Here is a 24064-nt window from a genome sequence, read left to right as displayed (position 1 = left end):
AGAGATCCTTTTGCATGCTGCACTATTAGAGCTCCTTTTGCATGCTGCAGAAGATGTCACTAGGAGGAGAAGACCATAAAACTATCAGCAACATCCTCTTTTGATCTGTACATCTCTCTCACACTCCTCTTCCACCACCACCCATCCTCACACAGTGATTTCATTCACACTTCCCACACACTTATGTGGGACCCCACACCTATACACGCTCACGCAGATGCACCACGCTCTTATTTTCTCTGTTCCCCAGCCTTCCTTCCCTCCTCCCATCTGTTTGTTGAATAATTCCTGGCTAAGTAACTTTCTCTGCACAGCCCTCGGGCCGGGGCGCAGGGACTTGCCCCCTCCTCCCTGCTGGCTGTCCAGGGGGCTTTTGAACATGTGTTTCTGGGAGGCAGACACCAGCTGGCTGGGCGACATTTGCATAGTCAGCTAAAAGCCCCTGAGCTGAGCTGGGGACGTCTGGAGGAGCCCATGGCAGGACGGAGGGAAGAAGGAAGCGCTGGTCAGCTCGAGGTCAGCTGGAACAGATTTCCAAATGAATGGACAGATGGTGAAAGGAGATGAGGGGTGGGGGGGAGCAAGAAAAGGCTTCTACATCAAATAAATAAATCACTAAATGCAGTAGGGGAATAAGTGACCAATGTGCCTATGGGCATGGCAGTCACCGTGCTGCTTCCTTCAGAGCCCATGGGTGGATGGGGCAAGCAGGGGCTCTCATTGCTCTTGGCACCAGGGAGTGAGCAGGGGGGACCACAGAGCAGAGCAGGGGCAGGGAGAGGTGTGGGGCTCTGTGGGGTCCCAGTGCTGCAAAGCAGCATCAGGGAGTTGGGGGCTCCCCGCAGCCTCCCACAGCGAGCCGCAGGGCCCTGCTGCTCGGCCTCCATCTATGCGCCAGCAGGGCCGGCCGTGGCTGGAAGGACATACCCCCACTTTGCCTGGCCACACTGGGCTTCCATGGCATCACCCAGCTCAGCGGGTTTGGGACTGGGGTTTGTGCAGCCCCAAGCAGAGCGTACCCTCGTGGTACTAACCCTTCTTCACCACTGTTCCTTCTTACTGTTTTCCCCCCTTCTCCCTCAACTTCAGCTCATTTCATTGGACTGAAAATAATAAAGCAATCTGTACAGTTTTCCTCCTACAAGGACATGTCTTTGCCATTCCGGAATAACAGCAAAACATTATATTTATGAGCCCCTATGCTGCCTTTGCGCTCTCTGCTGATCACCGTTCCCGGCTGCCTGCCTGGTTTCATGTTCTCTCCTGTCTGCACGGCTCACTCCTCAGGGCAGAAAATACACTTTATCGTTTGATCCTGCAGCACTTTCTGGAGCACTGGGGAAAAAAGCGCTCCCTTAGCATGTGAATTGCCCAGGCAAAGAAAACTGACGTGCCTCTCCAGTGCTCAGGGTGGCCACAATTGAAGACTTTAGGAAAAAAAGGCCAAGAAATGCCATAAAGGGCCATCAGAGGCTAAGCCACCCGGAGAGTACTGTTTTCCTTCTTTCAAGCTGTTTAGTGGTTGCCATATGCCCTTGATCAAGATGGTTCACAAATTACATATTGTCTTTAAAGTTCTGCCTGCGATAACTGTGAGTGTTCTCCTGAACTGCATGAATGTCTGAGCTTCTTCTGGGCTTACATCTTCCACACACCATCAGCAACTCCTACAGGCTAGCTATGCACCACTGTAAGAGGTATTCCCACTACATGCCCCAGCCCCTCCCCACCCTTTTTTTTTTTAAAAATTCTTCAGAAGTGGAAATGTATTTGAGTTATTTTTAATGCAGTTTGAGAGAATTGGTGGTTTTGTTTGTTTGTTTGTTTTTTAATTTTTATTTTCCTAATGCTGTTGCCTGGCTAGCGTTAAATCCTTTCCTGAGGGATGCAAACACATGTTCCATGTCATGAGTGCAGGCAAACAGATGTTACAGGAGCGTGTAAGGAAGGCTGTCACTAAGGGCAAGCTAACACCAAAGGGCAATTCCTCATGAACTCCCTGTGTGGATGATCCTACCACATGTGAAAGGAGTCTGTATGTTAGGTAAAACTGTCAGGGTCTGGATGGTACCAATAGGCCTTAAATACCCTGAGTGGTCTCACCTGGGGTCCCCACCCACACCCTCTCCCCAGGGGCTCCATTTAAGCTCAGCCTAGGCCATCCATTCCTTTTCTGAGCTGTGTTGTAGGTATGCCTCTCTCTTGCTCTGTCTCTGCCCTCATCTTATGGATGGACTTCAGACTTATCCTGCAGCCCCTGCTCCTGACTAGACTCTCTGGATGGACCTGATTCCTCACTTTACCTCATCCAGAGCTGTGGATGGACCCTGTTTCCAGCACCCAACTCTGCTGGCCTTGCTCAGGTGCTGCAGGACTGTGCCCTAGTCAGTGAGGGCACAGCCTGGGCTGGGCTCACCCTTGGCTCCCAGCTCACCCTCCCTTAGGAGCAGCATGTCCTCACTGCTCTGTGACACAAACTGTGAACTGCAGTTGGCCTGAGGAGGACAAGCAACTGAATGTATGCTGTCTTGCCTCCACCAGCATTGTGTGTTCCTGCTGTCATCCAGCTCTGAAGCTCCCTGCATCTTCAAGATTATGACTTTTTATCTTTGGAAGTCCAGGTAATGATGTCTTCTTTTCTCACAATTTTGCTCACAGGTTACTGTAGACTAAAGATAGCTGCTTTTATTTTAGAAAAGCATTTACTATTTGTCCTCAATTGCCATTCCTTTTTCCTCTTCCAGTTTGTTATCTCTAGCCTAAAGATGCTGAGGTTGGAGAATTGATGGGCAAAAGTCACTTACAGTTTGGGCTGATGTGGACATTGTTTCGTGATCCTTTGCACTCTGAGCAGTGAACTTGGAAGCCCCCTTAACTCCTGACTGTTTGGATCCTGCCTTCAGTTTCTGTAGTTAACTGTAGGGCTTTTTAATGTAAGAACAACTATCAGGAAGAACTACATCTTGTCTTTCAACAACATTGGCTGAATTTCTATTCAGGTGTGGGTTTTTTGTAGTGTGTTGTTGTTGTTGTTTTGGTTTGGTTTTGTTTGGTTTGGTTTTTTTTCCCTTTGTTTTGTTTTTTGTTGTTTTTTTGTTTTGTTTTTTGCTAACCCATAATTTATTAAACAATTCACTCCTCCAGAGTACCAGGTAGCCTTAACTCATCCCAGTTCCCTTTGCATTTGGTCTCAATGTCTCTGTCCTGATGTACTAGAAATGAGCAAGTGAGATGTCCTCTTCTGCAGTCAGGAAAACATTGTCGTGCATGCCTGTTATGAGAAAGAAAGACTACCTGTTAGTAGAGCTCTCTACATATGAAACAAAATGAAGTCTACCATCATTAGGCTTTTTTTGAAAGTGTTGAGTTTGGTCTCCAGGGCTTTATTTATCACTTGGAAATATTCGTGTGCCTGTTGGGATTTCATCAGAACACTTACAAATTCCCAAAGTTTTCTGGATTCTGACAGGGGAGGTTCTTCTATCTCAGGCACAAGCTGTTTTGTTACTCTGTGCTCTGTAACATTTGCCCTCTAAGCAGGGAAGAGGAACACTCAGTGTAAGTGTCCCATGCAGTTGTTGAAAAGCTTTGTCTCTGCTGTACTGGGAAGTGTGCTGGGACACAGCAGGGCAGAGGGGAGATCACCATGCAGGCTGTTCTCGCCTTGCTCCGCTCTGGATCAGATGTGCTTCTCAGTCTAAGTACCTCTGAGTTCTGCCAGGCTAAGTATCAGAAATAACATCAGTGGAGCATGCAGGGAAACAGAAAGCGGGCTTGTGCCAGCTGTCTCTGCATACACGTGTGCGCGCACACTATCACAAATGTTGCCAGCTGCCTGAAATCTCAAGCTGCTGGCAGGATATGGAGTTTGTCTTCCTCCAGACTTGAACTTGTGCTTCCTGCTCCATGGGCAGCTGCTGCCAAATGCCCAGCTCATGTTGTGTTTTATGAATCCCTTGTTTATTATTATTATTCGAGCTAAAATGGATCCATAACCTTGTGGGACAAGGACATTGGCCTGGCTGGCAGTGCACATGCTTTCTCGTGCTTGTGCTCTCCCTCCCCTCCACAATTACTCTTCATGCAGTACAGAAAATAAAACATTCCAGCAAAATATGACTGTCCGCTCTCCCAGCAGGAGGTCACCAAGGCTTGGCCTAGCATAAGAAAAAGAAAGCCCAGGGAAAGAGCTGCTCCTGTTTGATTTATGCACTGGCTGGGCAACAGGAGGGACAGCTGAGTGGAAGGAAGGTACTACAGGAGCTGCTAATTGAGTAATCGCAGCTCAGAGCTGCAGAGGAAGTGGCAGGAGCAGGTGAGAGAGGCCTTCTCTTCTGGCTGGCAGGAGCCCCTATGTTCTTTTCTTACTTTGGGTTTGAAAGCAACAGGTCAGGTATATTTGTCTGCTTTTTGACGCTGCAGAGCACAATTGCTGTGCCTCTGCCATAGCTGAGTCTGCCCCAGCATGTGCCACTTATGTGTCCCCTCAAAGCCTTTTCATAATAGAAAAGTTTAATGTAGTAGTTCTGTGTCTGACTAGACTTATAGGCTTCCCTTGGCTCTGTGTCCAGCCCTTGGTGTGGAGAGTTGAGAAGGTGAATGGTGTTGTTGTTGCCTTCTCTCTGTGCTGGGGATGCTGGGCATGAGCACACCCTTACGCACAATCCATCATCCATGCTGTCCGCACCTACACACTGGGGCTTTAAGGCTCAATTCAGCAAGAGCCAAAAATGCTCCTCTGTCCCACAGCTGAGTGCAAGATGCGGCAATTGTCAGGGTGTGCAAGGAGGATATGGCATCTCCTGGCATGGCTGTGCTCAGCCAGGAACCTGCTGTTCCTCACTTCTGCCTCCTGCCCCACTGAGCCGGCAGCTGCCAAGCTCCTTCTCTGCCTGAATGCAAACTTGAGGCACGTGTTCCAAATGGCAGCTGAACTGCAAATCATCTCCCAGCACTGGCGATTACCCACTCTCCACATGCCTGCTGAATTGTATGCCCTGAGCCCAGGACCATGCTGGAGCTTGAGCAGCTGCAACTGGAGAGGCAGGGTGTAGCAAGATCTGAGCCCATTTATCTTATCCTCATTAGTTTTTCTGAACCCCCTCGGCATGTTATAGTCACTCCCCTTTTCAGAGTACACCCTTCCACCTTCTCTGCAGATGAGCGAGATGTTCTTGTGAGCAGCCCTTGTTTTTCTCCCGCTCAGGAGAAAGGCCATTACTGCAGCAGTCAGAGCAATCGAGACATTTGCTTCTGACTGTGAGGGATGCTCGGAGGAGTAGGACAGGTAAAGTCCCTCCAGCATCACTAGAGGTCTCTCTTCATCTGTATGTGCTTGTCTGCAGGGCAATGGGAGAAAAATACACTTGCTCAGAATAATTTCTTCATCTGCTTCTTGACATGTCACAGCCTCATAGAGCACACAAGCCCAGCAAAGTCATAGGGCTGAGTTGTGCTGACTTAGTGTCTCTGGATGTGAACTGCTCGAGAGTGTCTGTGTGGGACCTGCTTTCTGCTGCTTGGCCCTCCCAAGCTCCCATCTCTTCCCAGCACCCTGTTCAGCACTGCAGGGCTCTGCAGCTGCGTGGCATTGATGGCCCTTTGCCCTCAGCCTGCACGGGAACCTCCTCAGAAAGTGTTTTGCCAAAACCATGGTCTGAGATTTTTAGGAACTGGTCTTCTCCTGACTCCTTGTCCTTTGGCCAGGCTGTTGGCCATGGGCCTCAGCTTGCCCCTCTGTGCCCATGCCTCTGCAACTCCTGTGTGCTTGATGGGTGGTGCAAAGTCCTCCAACATCCCAGCAAAGAGCACCAGCAGCAAAACATTGATGCTGCTTTGGAGCTGACAGCAGTGGAAGGAGAGGAATGGTGTTACTGGTGCTAAGATTTTTGAAGGATTGGTTGTCCGTTCTCCCATGTGTCTCACTTCACTGGAGCAATGATTCTCAAGCAAAATCTTTCTCTGCAGGCTACCTGGAGCACAAGACCAGATCAGGAGTTGGAGTATCCACATTTATGAGAAAGGCTTTTCCCAGGATATTGTGGCGTCTTTTTCTCTTGTGTTTTCCAGTGACAGGCAATGAGCCATAGCCTGGTGACTCCAGACTCAAGCACTTCCCTTTGATGTGAAGGCCTGGGCCTAGTGGCGTCGTAGATTAAACTTCACCTGCTTTTTCAACAGGACGAGGCAAGTTTGTTTCTGTACTGTGCTTTCTTTTCCGGATATGGTGGTATGCAGCAGCCGTCACCACTGTGCAAGCGATGTATCACTGTCAGGACATATCCAGCAGCCTCTGGCCTCAGGAGTGATCCTGCAGGGTGGTTTTGTCCAGGGATGGAACTACCCAGCTCCTGTAGCTGTTCTGGCCTTGCAGACACTGGAGCGGCCAGGAACAGCCTTGGGAGTGGGCAAGTGGACTCTGCCCACTGGCTTCCACCTCATCCTGGCTGCCATGTTGAGCTTGCACATCCCCCGTGTAATAGCATTAGTAGCTGTAGCAAAGAGTGTTCTTCAACTTTTCCTAGCTCTGCCCGGCTCCTGTGCTCAGTTTCTTATGCAGGGTTGGCCATTATTTTCTTCTATTCTGATGTATATTTATTTTTATAAGGCGAGAAGTGGGTGACATGTTTGTGGTTATTAAGTAAGGCACTGATAGGAAGAGAGAGACTGAAAAGCCAGGCTGCTCCTCAGAGCTCTGACAATGCTCTCCCAGTCTCCTCTGAGCTATTTTCTGCTGCTTTAGCCCTCTCCACCAACACAGGCTTGCAGCTCTGAAATCCTACGCTGAGCAGCCTCACCAGCAGCTGCCAACCTGACCTGCAGCCCTTGGTGTCAGTGATTCAGTAAGGTGTGCCGTGTGGATCTGGAAATCTAGTCCTGGCGATGGGAAGTGGTTTTTGGAGCATCCCTGCCAGGGCCTGGGAATGTGGAAGTACCATTGACAAGAGGTGGTGTAGTCAGTTTGTACATAGCTAGAGGTACTTGTTCTGGGACACTGCTGACCTTTTGGAAGTCTTTTAGAGTAGATCCTTCTCTGGTTTTGCATTCACCAACTGCTCTCCCCGATATATCCTTGCTAATCTTCCACTGAGCAGAAAGACAGGCAGTTCAGGACATGGCGTATGAATGACTTGGAAAATGTGAATAAACAGCATGTCTGCAGCTTTCTTGTGATGCATCTGACTTCTGACCCCAGGAAGTCACCGGCTAAAAAGACTGGTTCATTTGTCTGTTATTTCATTTTTTTCTATCTGCTCTGCTGTACTCGTCTCTCTTGCTGTACTAAACAACCAGCAAAAACAGTGAGGTTGTAATATCCCACACCAGGACTATTTTCTAAGAAGAGCTTACAGATGCCAGTCTCTCACAGATAATAATGGCAGTTGTACCTCATTCTGGTCATTCATGGTGAGGTCCTGCCAACTGCTTCTCCTGGCTACACAAGAATCATTTTTTTTTTTTATTCTACCCCACTGCTAAATTTGCTAAATTGCCTGCTGCTAGCTTTGCTGCCTGCTGTGGGCTCTTCTGTGAGGAGCACTGCAAGGTGAGATGGAGTTAGGTGTTCCTGAATGCTGGAATCCTGCGAGGGTGTGAACTGTTTGGGGTCTGATGATGACAGTGGTTTTAAAACCTGAAGGTGTGGAGAAATAATGCAATAGCCGAGGACTGCTCCTCTGTGCTCACTCCTGGAAGAGTGGGATGCAGTGGACCAGATTTGATCTTGCTGGGTCTCTACAGCCCAGAGAACTGCTCTGAGACAGCAGCAGAGTGGATGTTGGGATGTGCTACTGTCATTTGTCTTTCTGTTATTTTTTTTTTTTCCTTGTATAATCTCTGTTTGAGGGACCTCCAAAGGAAGAAAGTGCTTCTCAGTGCAGCTTTTCTTCCACATATGCATAGCCTTAGGTCAACGCTGGGCACATTTGCAGAACCAGCCAGCTTATTAAATGCTGAGAAAATAAACTAAATTGGCAGAACAGGGGGACATTGGTTTTGCAGGGCAAGAAATGTGAATAGAGGCTACTGCATCATTGCCAGTCCAAACATACCTCCAAAAGAACCACTGGCAAGCATCATGTCAGATTGTTTCCTTCCCTGTCTCAGAAATACCACGCTTGGTGTTTGGCAACAGCATGCAGGGTGAAAGACAGTACTTGGGATACAGAGATCCTCTGAATTAGGTGCTTGGGAAATGGACAGCTTCTCCATGGCACAAAAACCAATACATACATTAACTGAGATCCAAAACCCAGAAAGGGTAGACACAAGGGATGCCACATCAGCTGTTTTCAGTGTGTTGCACTGGTATGCAAAACCTGAAATACATTTATCCTGTGACTCTCATTGACCAGGGAACAGGAAAAAAGGAACAGATACATTATGAGCTGGTGGAGGAGGGGATTCTCATCCACAGACCAAGCATTTGCCTTCCTCCACCTGCTTTCAGTGCAGTGTGGTTTATGCACATGTGTGTTAATATACCTGTTACGCACAACAGAAGCAGAAAGAGTAACACCAGCTGTTTCTGCTTGTTTCCATGGGGTTTAGGATTCCTAAAAGCCTGGCTGTGGATACATTTAACCCTACCTTGACATGTCTGCACATCTCAGAGATTATTGTAGAAGTTTGCAGGCACACAAGTATTTTATCTGCCTGCATTTCTGTCTGCTCATGTGTTGGTAGGTGCCTTGGTCTGTCCATGTACCTGTGTCTCTGCCTGGGGGTACAGTACAGTGCCATAACCAGGAATGTCCTGGAGCCAAAGATGCTGTAGTAATTACAGCAGATAAACTGCTCTGCTTGAGGGTTGCTGTCCCCACCAGGCTGCAAGGCAGGCAGCCTGGCTTCACCACCGAAGTCTATTCATTTTAATAAGAGGGACACCCTGTGTTATTAAGAAGAGTGTTTATTACTGTCGCTGCCTGCTGACAGCAGCTTCCATCATCGTTAAAAGGCAGATGGGGGGAGGAGGCAGGGAGCTGTGTGCTCCTGTCTGGGAGGCAGGTGAGGAGGCAGGGGGCTGTGGGGCTTACTCCTCAGCCCAGAGAGAAGCCACCTGTGGAGAGGAGGCCTTTGGGAAGGACGGAGAGGGACATGTGGTCCCTGCTCGCTCTCTTCTCCAAGGCTGAACAGCTTTACCTCTGGGTCCTGGTCTAGCTGAAGTCTCTTCTGTGTGGAAGGCAGTCTTCTCTGCCTTGTGCTGTGCAGGGGCTGGGGAGCTGGAGGTCTGGAAATGGGGAAAAAAGAGGAAGGCACTTGCTGGAGGAGAAAGTATCAGGTACACGTGGGATACTGCTGTGGCTGCGCTGAGCTCTGTGCTTGGTCCAAGAGCTGGTCTCAGCATCTCTTTTCTCCCCCTTGTTTAGCTATAACAGCAGCACTGAGCTGTATGGGTTGTACAGTCCTACCTGGGGCACCTCACCTGGGACATGACTGGGGGCCTCTTGGTCTACAAGAACAGGCCATGGGCCCAGTGCGTGGCACAGGCAGATGTTCACCCACCACTGCCTGGACATGCCTCTCATTTTAGAAACTGGCATTTCTTAAAAACAAGGGGATATCTGCTGCAGCATTGCAAGTTCTGTGAGTTTGTAGGTCTCAGGGTAGTGCAAGAGGAGATGGTCAAAGGTGATCCTTACAGCCAACATCAGTAGCTGCCCTTGCTGGTATTTTTGCTATGCAGATGAGACCTGAAGTCTAGAGGACACACTGCCAACACAGGACAGGAACAAAGCACCAGTAGAACTGTGCACAGTGCCTTCCTGCTCTGCCCACAGTGCTTTCACATTTCTGAGCACCCAAGACATGGTGGTTCCTAGATAAAGATGTTTATGGAGCCAAATTCCCCCTCGTTACTGGGCTTCACCTTTCATGTGTTCAGTCAGAAACAACAGCACCCAAAGATGGAAATGGGCTTTACTACTTTGCTCCTTGAAGCACTAGGGAAAGTGATGTTTTCAGCTTTCAGCTGAATATCTACAATTTCAGATATCGCCTGCAGTTTTTTAAACAAATGAAAGAAAATTTGCTTAAAATTTCAGTCTTCCTCCTTTCCCCTCTCCCTAATTTCTCCTCCAGTATATTCAAAACTGCCCACAGTCCTTGCCTCTGGGCTTCCTTCTCCTTCCTACACCTTCTAGGTTAAAGCTTCTGGACTTGTCTGAGGGTGCAGTACTAGGGGAGTTACGGCACTACTGAGGACATGAGCTCTACCTTGCCACTTTCCCTCCTGAGAAATATACAGCTCAGGGGGGCAAGATGAACTGTGGGGACTCTGAGTGGTGACTGTCATAGGATGGAGTTAATGACCCAGATGGGTCCTTTTGGTGCCCTTTGCCCACTGCAGCACCCACCATAGCAGGTATTAGTGGACCACACTCCTTCTTTTGCCCTGTACAGAAATAAAAGGTCTCTGCAGTCCCAAGAGGAACAATTCTGTTGTAGTAGAGGAGTGATGGGGGACTGCTTCTTGGTGGAAACCCCAGGTGTTCTTTATAATGGCATCACCTGACTAATGCACCAGTGATTTCATCTTACCAAGCAACATGTGAGTGCAAGGGAGCAGGTAGGAAGGAAATGTATGGCAGGGGAGTCTGTGAATGAGCAGAGGACTAGTGGGGAGCTTGGAGGAATGTGCCACCAGGGGAGAAGCCTGTGTCTTGAACCAGTGGTGGGTGCTCTGATGTACAAATCCTGCCACAGCCACGTTCACTTGAGATGGAGAGGTACAACACTGGGGTCCCCTGTCCTTGTTTTGTGTGACTTAGTGCTTTGCTCTGTTGCCTTTGGTGGCTGGGGACTGCTCTGGCTGCTCCCCTGGCCCTAGCCCACCTCGTTGAGGCTCTCCAGCCATGTGTGACATTAAGGCTTCTCTAGGTCCCTGCAGGTTTCACAAGGTTGATTGGGACCAGCGCGTGTCACTCTCGGCCACTTCCTCATCACCATAACTCTGGGCTGAATAACAAGAGGCCAAGAATCTGCTAACGCAGGCCCCGGCAGAGTGCCCCATCACTCTCTTTTATTCGCCCTGGAGATTTATGCTGCCTATCTCCCTTCCCTTTGTCCACCAGCCTGGCCCTATAAGTCATGTCCCTGGGCTGACAGGTCACGTGGCCTGTGCTGCTGCCCTGTCAGGGTGACTGATGCCAGGGGGTGATTAAAAGAGAGGAGGGGTGAGAGGTCAGCAGCAGGCGGCATGATGTGAGTGGGGGATGCAATTATCACTCCCGTGACATACTGCTGGGGGCTTTCATGGATCGTCACCCGGGCTGGAGGTGTGGAGGGAGGTGCTGGAGCAGGGAAGAGGAGTGGATGGACACAAGGCAAGAGCAGGCAGTGAGGTTATGGGAGGCGAGGGCTTTCGGATTTTGAGAGAAACCAGTAAGTGTAAAGCCCAGTCTGGTGTCCCAACTAAACTTCTAGCCTTCAGAAAGTGAGAAGGGGCATTTGGAAAGATGCAGGGATCTGTGCTGGGATGAGGAAGCAGCCCTCTGGAGAGGCTTTTAGCCACTTTATAGTGTTACAAGTTCACTCTGCTGCTGCATCCCAACACTGACAACACAACACTGTCAAGAGTTCCTTCAGGTATTAAAAAATGAGATATGCATGTGTGCTCTGCTGGTGGTGATTTGACAGAGAAGTTGGCAATTTGAGAAGCTGGCAGGTTCAGTCACCCTGTGCTGGCACTGCCTATTTCCCTCTGCAGTTCCCCTCTCTGGAGTCTTCTGTGACAAGATGAGGCTGCCTGGGCAAATAGTCTCCCAGATACAGCTTGCATGGTGTATCTTTGAGTTTCCTCTTTCTGGCTGGAGGTAGAGGTGGGACCTTCAGTAGAGCAAAGAATGAGGAAAAAGTAAATGAAGACAGATTGAGAGGTAAATATCTGTATCCTGGAGAAGAGGATGGAACAGGAGGACAGCTGTCATATAGCCATATAAATGAGAGAAATAATTTAGATTCTGACAATGGGAAGATGAAGAATCCTGGCTGGCAGATAGGGGCTGGAGAGGCTAAGATGGTGTTGAGAAATGTCTTAGCAGTGATTGTAGTCATGAATCTGGTCAGGCTCCAGTGCTGCTGAGCCTTGGGGCAAGAGCTGAGGAGCTCCATGAAAACATTCGAGTTCACTGTTTCTGTGTCTGCTCTGACTTACATAATTCCAGGGTATTTGAGTTTTCTCATGGATTCTGTTCATGCCTTTCTAAGGCTTCATTGCTTAAACTTGAATTTTCAGCTTGCTGCTCTTGTAACTGGGAACCACTTCATGAAGGTGTTCCCTAGGCTAGGACTAAGAGTGCCCAGCCTCCAGTTTCCATGAGTATACATGAGAGCATTTCCAGTCCCTGTGTTTTCAGTGAGTAACACATAGCATGGACCTTGGACTATGTGTGGGAAGGTGGTGAAGAACATGCAGTCCTGTGCTATTGTGCCCTCAGAATTAAGTGATGCAGGAATACCCCTCTAGAAAAGGCAAGTGGTTCATCTAGTTCAATATCCAGCCTCTAACAGTGGCTGTCATGTGTCACAGGGCAAGTTAATGAAAAAGACAGATGTGTCCCACCACTAAGGTCTTCCCCTGAACTTTTGTGGATGGAGGATGATGTGGACAGCTGTACCTAGTGCCACTTTGAGCTTTTGACAGTGCAGGGAACAGCAGCACTTCAGATTCAAGGAGTGAATATGTAAGTCAGAGGAAGAGATGGAGCTTCTTGGTGATGCTTAGGCCAGGGTGCTTCCTGGTTTTACTGAGAATGAATGATTGCATATAGATGTCAGAGAACAAAAGCTACCTGAAATAAACAAAATGAAGCCAACCCAAAACAGACCTAACAAGAAGGAACCAGCCAACCTCAGTAGCTTCCCATATCATTACTATTTCCACACTGGTATGGCTCTAAGGGCAGCCAGAGAAATAATTTGTGGTTAAAGGAAAAATATCACTGAATAAACTAGAGCAAATATTATTCATGCATTCTGAATTAAAGGAGAAGTGTATTCTAAACCTTGTCTTTCTTACCAGCCCTGGGCAAAAATACAGTCACACCTCACTGAAGCTCAAGGGCTCAGAACTTAGTTTATTATTAAAATACCTAAACTTAAAAGGAATAGCAAAATTCAACAATATCTGCAGCAGACAATCTTCAGCCTCTAAATTATGCATCTTGGCCTTTAATGAAGAGAGAAAAGGACACACTCCTTTAAATTCTCAGCAGTGTCATGGTATGTGTATAATGGCTCTTCTCCTCTCTTCATTTTGTCATAGCCATGCTGAGAAGCATAGACAGAACTTAGCTAATGCCTCATGCTATCATTCACAAGCTAGTGTGGCCCCACTGCAGATTTTCAGCTAGCTCTTCATTTCTGGAAGGGACTAGGTGTTATGGGTAGTTCCTGTCATGTTAGCAGAATGTCATCAATGTATTTGCAGATTCAGAGAAAATACAGCAGGAAGTAAAGCTGAAAATTCATCTAATCCAGCCCAAAGATACCTATGTGATTCCTTTCAAATGCTTGCCTAACTCAGTCTTTAAGAAAAATCATGGTGCTACCACAACCTGTATAATCAGATTATTTCAAGACTTTACTACACATAGAGCTAAAAAGCTGTCCAAGCTTTCTAAATTTCTCTTGATCCGGCTTAAGGTTACAATTTCTCCTCCTCTCCAAAGACCTTGACTCTTCAAAGGAGCCTGTATTTGAACATTGTTATCGTGTACTCTTCAGTCATCTTTTTTTTTTTTTTTTTTTTTCCCCTCTAGACTAAACTAACTCATTTACAGCCTTTTCCCTGCAGGCCAGGTTTTTTAGATCTCCAGTCATTCTTGCTTAACTTCCCATGGTCTTTCTGGCTTATCCACTTTTTTTTTCTCGAACTTCAGTGTCCAGAGAGGAACAACAAAGGGCCAAGAAGTCCATCTCAGGCCTTATTAATACTAAGGAGAATGCAAGGATTAGTTCTTGTGCCTTACAGGCTGTTCTCTTGTTTGTACAGCCCAGTGTGCCATTTGCCTTTTCACAACAGCTTGGCATGGGGATTTGTCTTGTAACTGACTGTTTCTCCCTACATCCATTTCTATAGTGCTGCTGCACACTTGATTCCTCTCCAGACCTGTGATTGTGCAGTTGATTATTCAGGCTCAGTTATACTGGACAGTATGCTGAGGGAGCTTTAGCCCATCTCAGTTATCACTTCCAAATGCAACACGTATGTGATGTGTCCTGTGCCTCACTGGGAATCAGCCACAAAAGTTATTGAAAGTTAGAAGGATGGGAACTGAAAAGGATGAGCCTAACCAACACATTGTCCACTGAGTTACCTCCTATTTGGTGATGCTGGGACTGTTGCTTTTTTGAAGTGTGGCTTTAAAATCTTGTCACTTGAAGTACTGGGGACTAAAACTGAATGTGATTGGGAAGACCAAGAGTGATGCAAAGTAGTAAGTTACTTGGATTAAAGAGAGCCGTGAGAATACATCCAAGATTTTTTGCAGCTATTATCTCTAATAAAAAGTGGGATTCTTTTCCCTTGTATTCCTTTTTCATAAGGGTTATAATTAGTGGGTATTGGCAGGAAATGGTCAATGAACTGGAAATTTTAAATCAAGGATGAGTTCCAGATGTGAAATCTGAACATTTGTGTCAGAAACCTTGATTGTAGAGCTGTTCTAGGATATTACAGCATATGGGCTGCAAAGACCCCTTTGACACCAAACAATTCAGTTGTAATCTTGCACATCAAGTGCAAAATTCCTCTTCTGTCTTCAAGTGCAGATTTATTCCTCAAAAATGTTTGGTGAATTCCAAACAGCAAATACACTTTAGAGAATTCAACTTGAACAAATAACCCACCAATGGAGAAACAGTCTAAATTTGGCAAATAGAGTATTTGCTAGATACTGCTTGCTTAATTTTGCAGGGGACTGGAAAGGACAAGCCAAAACAGCTGTTCCCAGTCTCTGCATGAGAGAAGCTTCCTTGAAGAAAGCATTAGGACCCTGTTAATCTGGGACAGGAAATAGAAGAGAAAGGGAAGAATTTACTGATGATAATCTCTGGCAATGGTGATGGGAAGCAGGAGGATTTGGTGGTAAGCAGAGGGACTGGATGAGGATGGGCAGGGAGAACAAGAGCAACAGATGGGAGTTGGAGATACCAGAGGGATGGGGAGCATGGGGGAGGGGAGTGAGTCAGGAGAAGACAGCGTGACTGTGTCTGATCTACACTGACGAGTACCAATGTTAACTGTCACCTCTCATCTCCAAACTAAATCACACCTGGAATTGGAGGCAGCAACGAGCTGATAGAGTCAGCCTTAGAGAGCCGACAAGTCAATCAGAGCGGAGATGCGTGGAGGGGCCCCAGCTTTATATGGCTTGGTGCCTTCATTCATCGTGGGATTTACACCTGTCAGGGTCCCTGCGGGGGGAGTGCACTGGGACTCACTTCAGCACCACTTAAAATGGGACAACAAACATGTTACTGCAATCACCCCCTGCTCTCTTTCCCTCCAGAGGGTGCGCTTTATATTACAGGGAGCTCAGCTGCCTTTGCTAGTAGCTTTTGAAGCTGAATGCACCTCCTGCCATGAGGGAAAGGACTGCCTGCTTTTCAGGACCAGAAGGGCTATTCCCCACACAACTGCAATGCCCCAGACTCAAGTAGGAGTGAGGGCTGTGCAGTGCAGGGGGAAACGACAGGCTAACTGCTCACTAACCAAAAGGCTTCAGGAGCTATGTAGGCTGTGCAAACCCATCTCGTTATCTGAATCTGTCATGATATTTAATAGAGGAAGTCAGTGGAAGCCAGACCAAGAGATCAGCCTCCCTGTCTTCTACCCAGTTCTTCTCAAATACCTGCAGTGCTCTGTACAGACCCTCCTCTCCTTTCAAAAGAGCCCCCAGATCAGAACTCTTCCCTGCTGGCTAAATCCTGGGTACCAAAGCTTGTGATACAGGCTTTGAGCTGCCTGATCTCTTAATCCAGCTGTGTGTATTCATTTGAAACTGAAAGCAGCTCCTTTTTGTTGTGTGCTTCTCAGCATTAACTTCTCTTTGATGTAATTCTTGCTTCCGATGCTCTCTCCCTTCATGGGGAAGATTAGTGTGAAATTGGCCTGCTTCTCCAGAGACTGCAGTGTTAAGCCTCCAACATTTGGTCCTTATTGGAAATCCTTAACCCGCATTGAGAGGAGGGGGAGGAAGGGAAAGTGTAAGAGTCCCAGACTCAACTCTGCCAGGGTTTTGTTGCCTCCATTCCCTTCATTGTTTTGGGAGTGGGGACCATGAATGTTGAAGGAGGTAGGGATGTGCTCAGGGTATTTTAAAGCAGGCACAAAGGTAGCATACTAGCCACTAGGCGTATATCCACCTGGGTTGAGAAGAGAGGATGGCATTGTAGGGGTAATCAGAGGGGACTGTGAGCATTCAAATAGTATGCCCAGGCTGGTCAGAGTTAAGCCATAAAATTGGTCATTGCTAATCTTCTTTGCAGAAATAGACTTGGAGATGGATTGCCTATGCCCATGTGGCAGGAATGGAGTGCAGAAGACAGAACTTCTTTCTTCTCCTGGGACAGATGTGGCTGCAGGGTTGCCCTGTGCTTTATCTGGAGTTTTTTCCCTCATGAGAAGAGTGATGGGCTTAGTGAGAATGAACTTCAGTGAGGTCCAGAACTGTAGTGCCTTAGACAAGTTGCTTGTGAGGGTCACCCTTCCCCACAGTGCCAGAGCAACATCCCTTGCCCTCCTTTACACCCTGCTGCTTGTGTGCATCCTCCCCAACGTGTCTGCTCTCTGCTTGTCTTCTGTCATCCCACCATTACATGTTCTTCAACTTTACTCCACCAACCACTTCCACTAGCCCTTGGACCAGCTCCTGCTGTGTTCTCCTCTACCAGCCTCTCCTGCCCACACTGTTCTTTCTGGTGGTTCTTCCCTATGCCCCACACCCTTAGGTCCTGACATGTGCTGCATGCAAGCCCCACTGTCCCCTTCTGTTTGGGCCTGCTCCATTTCCCTCCCCAGAAACACAGTGCCGTTATCTTAGGGAAGGGACTTGAGCATCCCCCTTGGTTTAGCCTTGTGCTTCCTCTCGCTTGGTCACCCCCCTCCCTTACTTAGGTCTGCAAATCACTCCTTCCCGTGTCAGCCAGCAAATTGGTTTATCCTCCCCCCATCCCAGCTTTCATTACCTTGCCGAAATGAAGCGATATCTCCTCGACGGAGGCTTCCCGTCGCTGCAGCCAGTACCCAAATCATGAGAGCTGGCATAATAAATGAAGACAAAGTGCTGGCGGCCTGGGCCATCTCTCCCACTGCGCCACTAGCCGCTGCCAGCTTCATTATTCGCTTAAGTTGCCGGAGAAAATTACTTAACCCTGACCCGTGTATTAGGGCCCTGTATTAATGCTGCGACAGGCATCTCTTACAGCAAAGAACAATTTATTAGAGCCGAAACAGGCTGCTTTTCTCTGTCATTTTTCCAATCTGAGCTTTGAACACACATCATTAAACTTGTCTGACTCTCTCCCCTTCTCCATCATTCCTTTTCTGTTTTTTTAAACAGAAAGCGCTGTAGAGAATGGAGATTGTTCTGAACTCGCTGGGTGCCTCAGACTTTGTCCCCTCCTTTCTCCACCTATGCTCTTTCCTCCAAACACACCCTGTGTTTCCAACTGTCTCTAATTCAGCCTTACTCTCCTTTTTTTGTAGTCATGTTTCTGTTTTTTTAAATGCTTCCTCCTGAAATTATCTCATATTCTCTCCCTGCAGCTCTGTTTGTTTGCTTGTCCCTCTTTGTACAGGCGTCATGCTCTCTTTCACTCTGAGTTTGGCTAATTTCCTCACTTTCTCTGTGCTGAACTGGGGGAGAGATGCTGGAAGTGCATGGTCCCTATGCCAGCACAGGGTCTGTCCCACCTTGCCCTGCACTGGGACTCCCTGGGACATCAGAGATCATCAGAGCATCTTGGAGTTGCCCTATGAACTGATTTTCAGCGCTTTCACCCTCATGCCATTCTCTTCAAGGGCTCCACCTAACCACTGTTTGGTGCTCTAGATCACCCAGCAGTGCCCAAGCACTGTGAGCAGCAGGAAGGGCTTCAGTGGGACTGACTGTTTGTGTGAGGGGGTTTTCTTCTTACTTGCAGAAATGCTCCCACATGCTTTGGTGGGGTTCAGTTATAGTCTCTTTTTATAGCTGACTCGCTATAAGATCTAGAGTAATACATGATAATACAGAAAAAGGTGGTCAAAATAATCATGCTGCCCCTTTTGAATCCCATGCTGGTGAACCGAAGATGTAGAGGCAAAGAGAAGTTAGATACAGGGTGATGGCCAAGAAAGTAATAATAAATAGGAACATTAGTCAGTTCAGTAACACTGAAGCGACATGTACTGTCTTGTTTGGTTTCCCACCTTCCCTTTGCTAATTTGCCTTTTTTCTCTCTCTCTTGGTATACCATTTATCAACTTCCATGTTGTTTTCTCACTGACCCATTTAATGAAGTGATTGTGTAGATCTTATATCACTGTAATATTTAAGTTCTGTCTCTTTCCCTTTTTCAGCGTTTTCCCTTGTTTGAAAAAACTAATCCTTTCTTCTCTTTCCCATCCGTCTTCTTGTGTTATCTCAGTCACTGTCCTTGGTTCGCTGTCACTGCTTGGCTCTTTTCCCCCAAACACCTCCTCTTTCTGTTCCTTTTACATATTTCAGTTGTCCCCTTTCCCAGTCTCATTCCACTCTAGTCATAATTGACACCTCAGAGCTATCATTTGGGCTGGCTTTAGTGGGACACCGAGCACACAGCCTCTCCCCTTGTCTACTTCCTGATGGGCTGCAGAGAGAGGGCAGGAGAAGCAGACAGACAAGCTCTTCCTCAGACCTCATTGCTGCAGCCTTGCAAAGTTGGTGTCAGAGTACTGTCTGAAGAAGAAAATATAATAGCTAGTAGCAGAGACTTTTGCAAATGTCTGATCATTTTTGGTTTGAGAAGCAAGGCCTAGACTTCCCCACCTGGAGGTAATCTGGGCTGAGTGCAGAGCAGTAGCTCAGACTGGATATCCAAAGCTGGAGGCCATCACCTTACAGCAGCCTCTGTGGAATCCAAGCTGCTTAAGGCTTGGTGAGAGGGTGTTTGTGTCCAGCTGCCCAGGACTGAGTGCTTAGTTTCTGGGTCAGGCTGCCTATCATGCTACTGTTTTTTTTCTCCAGAGCCCCTCTGAGCAGAGGTCAGATTAGGTGAAGGGTTGGCATGAAACCTATGTTGGTCTTACTGCCAATTAGATTATTATTATTACTAGTCCAGAGCTACCTATTAATACCGTATCTTTCTTTTTATTCCTTAGTTGACTAGTGACACTAGAAATTCAAGGCTAAGGCTTCAGCATCTTTAGAAGACAATGACATGAGTAACCCAGAATTTCAACACACAAACAATTTATTATGAGCATAGTTCTCTGTTTCCATTTTACTGACAATTTGCACAAGAAATCAGCAAGAAATGTACACTTTATTGAAGAGGAAAGGCTAAATATAGAGTCTCACAAATCATTCTGGCTTCAAAGATTTTGAAGTTTGGCCCTGGAACTACTCTTAACTGTCTATTAACAATTTGTTCTTTGCCAGTAATTTTCCCATGGGGATAAGTGAATGAAGAGAAATTGCTAAGGGTTGAATGGATCTTGGTGACCACTCTGCACTCCAGCTAGCTTTCCAAGAGATGGTATATTCCTGGACATGTCCTCTGCTTATCAGCAATGAAACTTGGTGCTAAAATAGGAGGCCTTGCCTTGTGTGGAGGGTCTGCTTCTGTCAGGATCTGCCAGAGGAGCTGCAGACTACTAGAGTTCAACACACAGTCACAGATAGATGTGATTAGGGTAAGAAGAGGTAGGAGATCTGCCTGGGGTGGGAGTTAGGACATGTTGTTTGTGCTACTTTATGCACAACCCCACACACTGTTACAGTGAGCACTTCTGTCTACCTTCACATTCTCCTGCATGATCTAGATGACAAGTAGCCCACTTACCTTCTAAAAGTATTTCTGTTTTCACATCAATTTCCTGCTAGTGTTGTGCTGGATTGAGTTTCCTGCAGTCTATAGAGTGAGACAACCTGCCCCTCATCCCAAGCCTAGAGGAATGGCTTTTGTCAAAGGAAGAGGTGACTCCAGTCCCCATAATTTTTTTTGAGCTGTGGCTGCTCAGCTGATGCTTTGACTTCTCTGTTGCAGCTTCTATTTCCAGTGTGGACCTTGCCAAAGACCCCTTTGTCATCTCAGAACAGGATTTTTGACAGTCTTAAGTACAGCATTGGCAATACACTACCAACACAAAAATCCTAACAACTAATCAATTAACATTAACTATTGGAATAATGGGTTAGATAGATTACTCTAATTTAGTAGAACCTTTATCTTCCTATCCACTGGAAATTTGTCTGGGATGCCAAAAAAAAGGAAAAAAAAAAAATAATTAAAGTTTTGGGGTGGGGGTGGTGGTGTTTGTTTTTTGGTTTGGTTTGTGGGGTTTGTGTGTGTGTTGTGTTGTGGTTTTTTTTTTTTTTTATTGCATCATTCACATGCAAGGTAGGAGAAGTTCAACTTTTTATCCTAGTCCCATTCCATAGTGTTTATGTGGGCTGGATGAATTTTCAAGGCTGCTTACCTTCCCGAAGGGGGAGAAAGTTATTTCTAGCAATGTCAGGAATCAAGGGGATTCTGTAGCTATTTGTCAGGGGAGTGACTATGAGCTGAAGGACAGCAAATTCATGAAGACATACACGTGGTGCATGAGATGGCTTGGGGGTTGGTGGGTTGTATCACAGCAGTGATACCTCTAAAATAGGGGAAATAGCTCAGGAGACACACATGAAAAGACTGGTGCAAAAGATCAGAGTACAGTGAGGTAGTTTCAGTCCACTTGTACATAATTTCTGTGAGTGAGACAGGGTCCTAGTTTTTAGCCACTTGAAGAGTCAGCTAATGAGAGGTGAACACTTTCCTGGATCTTTTGCTGTCGGGGAAAGGTATTTGAGGTGAGTTGTCAGCTGGGCCCTTAGGAGCCCAGCAACTCCAGTGGGCTTTCGGTTATGAGTGTGCAGGCTCTGCCTCCACATAAAATATCTCTCCAGATGCTAAACCTGCTGACCTTTGAACTTCTTAATGGCTTTTTCCTGAGATGTGGATAGGGGGTCACTACAGCTGACAGGGAGAAGAGGGATAGAGGAGAGAGCAGTGTGGGTGAGAGGGGATGGTTGGTTGGTGCAGCTGCTCTTCTGCTAGGAGTCCCTCCCGAATTCCCTGCCACTCTCCTGCTTAGCCTGATAGCTCCTCCAAGTTCTCTAATCACCTTCTTGCTGTAATGAGCCTCTCATCTCACTGATGGAAATCAGGGTATTTGGTTATGAAAGGGACACTGTTAATAACACGATCTCTCTCTTCCCCACTCCATCCCCCACTCCCCCCGTCAGCCCCCCTCCCAGCTCTCCACACAATTCTCTCAATTAACGATAGGCAGAAATTAATTTTTCCCCTGGACTGAAACAATTGCTTGGCGGAGGATTGCCAGCTCTGTTCCAGATAGGGACCTTTCCCAGCAGGGCCCAGAGAAAGGAGGAGAGACCGAGGTGATAAGCAGGGCCCTATCAGCAGTCACAGGACGCAGTAATACAAATGTTATCCTTAGAAATGTATTTAAAGAGGATATGTTTATAATTCGAAGGGGATTGTCAGGCTGCTTCCCTCCCCCTCCCCGCAGATCCACACTGCTGCCTTCTTCCTTACCATGAAGTGCTTTCAACCCTCCAAAAGGCTTGGCAATGTCAGCACCTCAGCTCCCCTGGCCATGGCTCAGGGTCGGAGGAGGGGGTGCCTGGGTGCAGTGCTGGGAATGGCCAGTTCTACTTAGGTGTTGAGCAACAAGGGGCAAGGACCAGGAAAATATGTTGTGCAGAAAGTGAGCAGTGGTAGGAGGAGTGAGCACATGGATTTCAGGGAGGAGGGCCCTAGCTGCAGGACGGTCTGGAGGGCAGGGGGAGGTTAAGTGCAGCCTGGGGCAGGGATCTGGCTGCTGTTCCATGCCGCTGTGTTCCAGCAGCACTTGTGACTCAGAAAACGCTGTCCTCTTGGTTGCTTTCTAAAGCTATGCATTCATAGATCCCATGTGCATAATAGCTCCACATATAAACCTGCTGCTCCAACAAGTGTGTCCTGGCTGAAACATCCAGCAAGTAGAGCACCTTTGCTTTCCCTCAAATAAGGAATTAAAATGCATCTAATGAGGCCTTCTGGCAAGCCCTGCTTGCCTACTTTACACAGAGCTGTAATATGCCCTGCAGTCTCACGTAAGACCTGCTGTTCTGCTGCGTACCAGTTGATCTCGCTGCAACAGGCAGATAATCTCAAGATGCAGGAACAGCAGGAGAGGAGCAAGAGACTCCAAAGAGGACTTTCAGGGAGAAAAGACTGTGATCATTATAACTGCAAAAGGCAGAAAAAATTCCAGCCTCCTCGAGGCTTCACCAGTCCTTGAGGGTGATCCCCACATTTGGCTGTGCTGACTTGCTCTGAGGCCTATAGCTTTTGAAATACCACTTGCTCTTGCTGAGAGCAAGCAAGCACTCAGTTCCTGCCACCTGACATTAACATTCACAATGTTCCAGTCGTCACTAGCATCTCTGGGGCCATGACCCAGACCCACGACCATGACTCTGCTGCTGTGGCAAATGTATTTATTTGCTGAACATGAAAGCATCCTCAGGGGATTTAGCTGGGTGACCTTCTGGGTGGCTCGGCGGCCACTGTTGTTACACCAGCAATGGCAGGTGAACAGACACCGTAATAAGAACCTAGGCCATTCCACTCCTACAGAAGTCCTTGATCTATTGCCAAATAAAGCAAATTATCAAATAAAACATGTTATGTAAGACATGAATAGCTTCATGACCAGCCTTTCACTTGCAAAACTAAGAAGATTAACGTGATTTCTTCAGTGGTTGTTCAGTTCCTGCCTTGCATGCACTCAGTTTCTCTTTTTATTTAGTTCGTGCTTCCTTGTTACAGCATTATTAACATCCTGCTTACTATATTTAATTGTCCTTTCCATGGAAGAATGCAAGTAGAAGTGTTTTCTCTTCATGTAAAAAATTTCTTTCCTAAAGACCTCTGCATCTGTAATGCCTTGTCTCTCACCTGTCACAGTAACAATGTTTATGTTGCCTCACACCTATATTTACAGTATCCTCAGGAGTTTGACTTGGCTGTATCAGCAGGAGTGGCACCTTGTCACAAGTCCTGACCATGGTCATTGGTTAGTGACCCTGCCTATGGTCATTGCTTAGCCAACTTCTAGAAGATACCAAGTTCCTGTGAATCCTGACTGAGGTAGAATCTGAGTCTCTATTCAGTGCTCAGCACTTAATACTGGAAGGAGAGTGGCCCTTGGATGCACTAGGTTACACAAACCTCCTGGTTCTCCTCACTTCATCTCATTCTGTTTCCACCACGCAGACTTTGTCCCTCCTCTGCCAGAGGTGTGAAGGCAGGCAGCAGTCCCAGAAGGTGCAGAGCATCTCTATGACTAGTGTGGCAGCAAGGGTGAAGGAGAGGAATTGATAGACCCTGCTGGCCTGCCAGTGCAGGGGAGCAGTGTTAGACCAGAGATGATCTGATTCACTGAGTTCTAAAGAGAAGGTGCATGTTTTAAAATACAAAATTCATTTATTACTGTTAACTGAAAACCTCTTCCATTTGCTGTATGCTAGTGAAGTCTTTTGGCCTGATGCAGAGATGCTGTGGGCAAACAATAAGCTCACATTCAATGGGAGTAGCTTACCCACTTGGAAATGCAACATTTATAGACAGGCTAGCGTCACTTTCTATATTACTTCAAGTTCAAAGCTAGAAAGTTCTTTTAGACATCTCCCTGCAGTCATTGGAAATTAAGCACAGGTCTTTCACAGGACACTGAAACACAGGTCATCCCTGTTTATTTGGACTATGAGGAATCCTTCAAAGTCCATATTAAATGAACACCAAAGGTGCTGGCAGCAGATTACTCACAGGA

The 24064-nt window shown here is 47.1% G+C and overlaps 1 long non-coding RNA gene across 1 annotated transcript; it reads left to right on the top strand.

Moving 5' to 3' along the window:
* Positions 1 to 1890: 1890 nt before the first annotated feature.
* LOC110358719 (uncharacterized) lies at positions 1891 to 7339 on the top strand. Its single transcript, XR_002413405.2, has 3 exons — positions 1891 to 2363; positions 2542 to 2621; positions 6070 to 7339. It is a non-coding gene; the product is annotated as an uncharacterized LOC110358719 (long non-coding RNA).
* Positions 7340 to 24064: the final 16725 nt, after the last annotated feature.

Source organism: Columba livia, chromosome 5, assembly GCF_036013475.1.
Source record: "Columba livia isolate bColLiv1 breed racing homer chromosome 5, bColLiv1.pat.W.v2, whole genome shotgun sequence".
Lineage (NCBI taxonomy): Eukaryota > Metazoa > Chordata > Aves > Columbiformes > Columbidae > Columba > Columba livia.
Note: the sequence above shows the minus strand (reverse complement) of the source record. Positions and strands in the feature narration are given on the sequence as shown.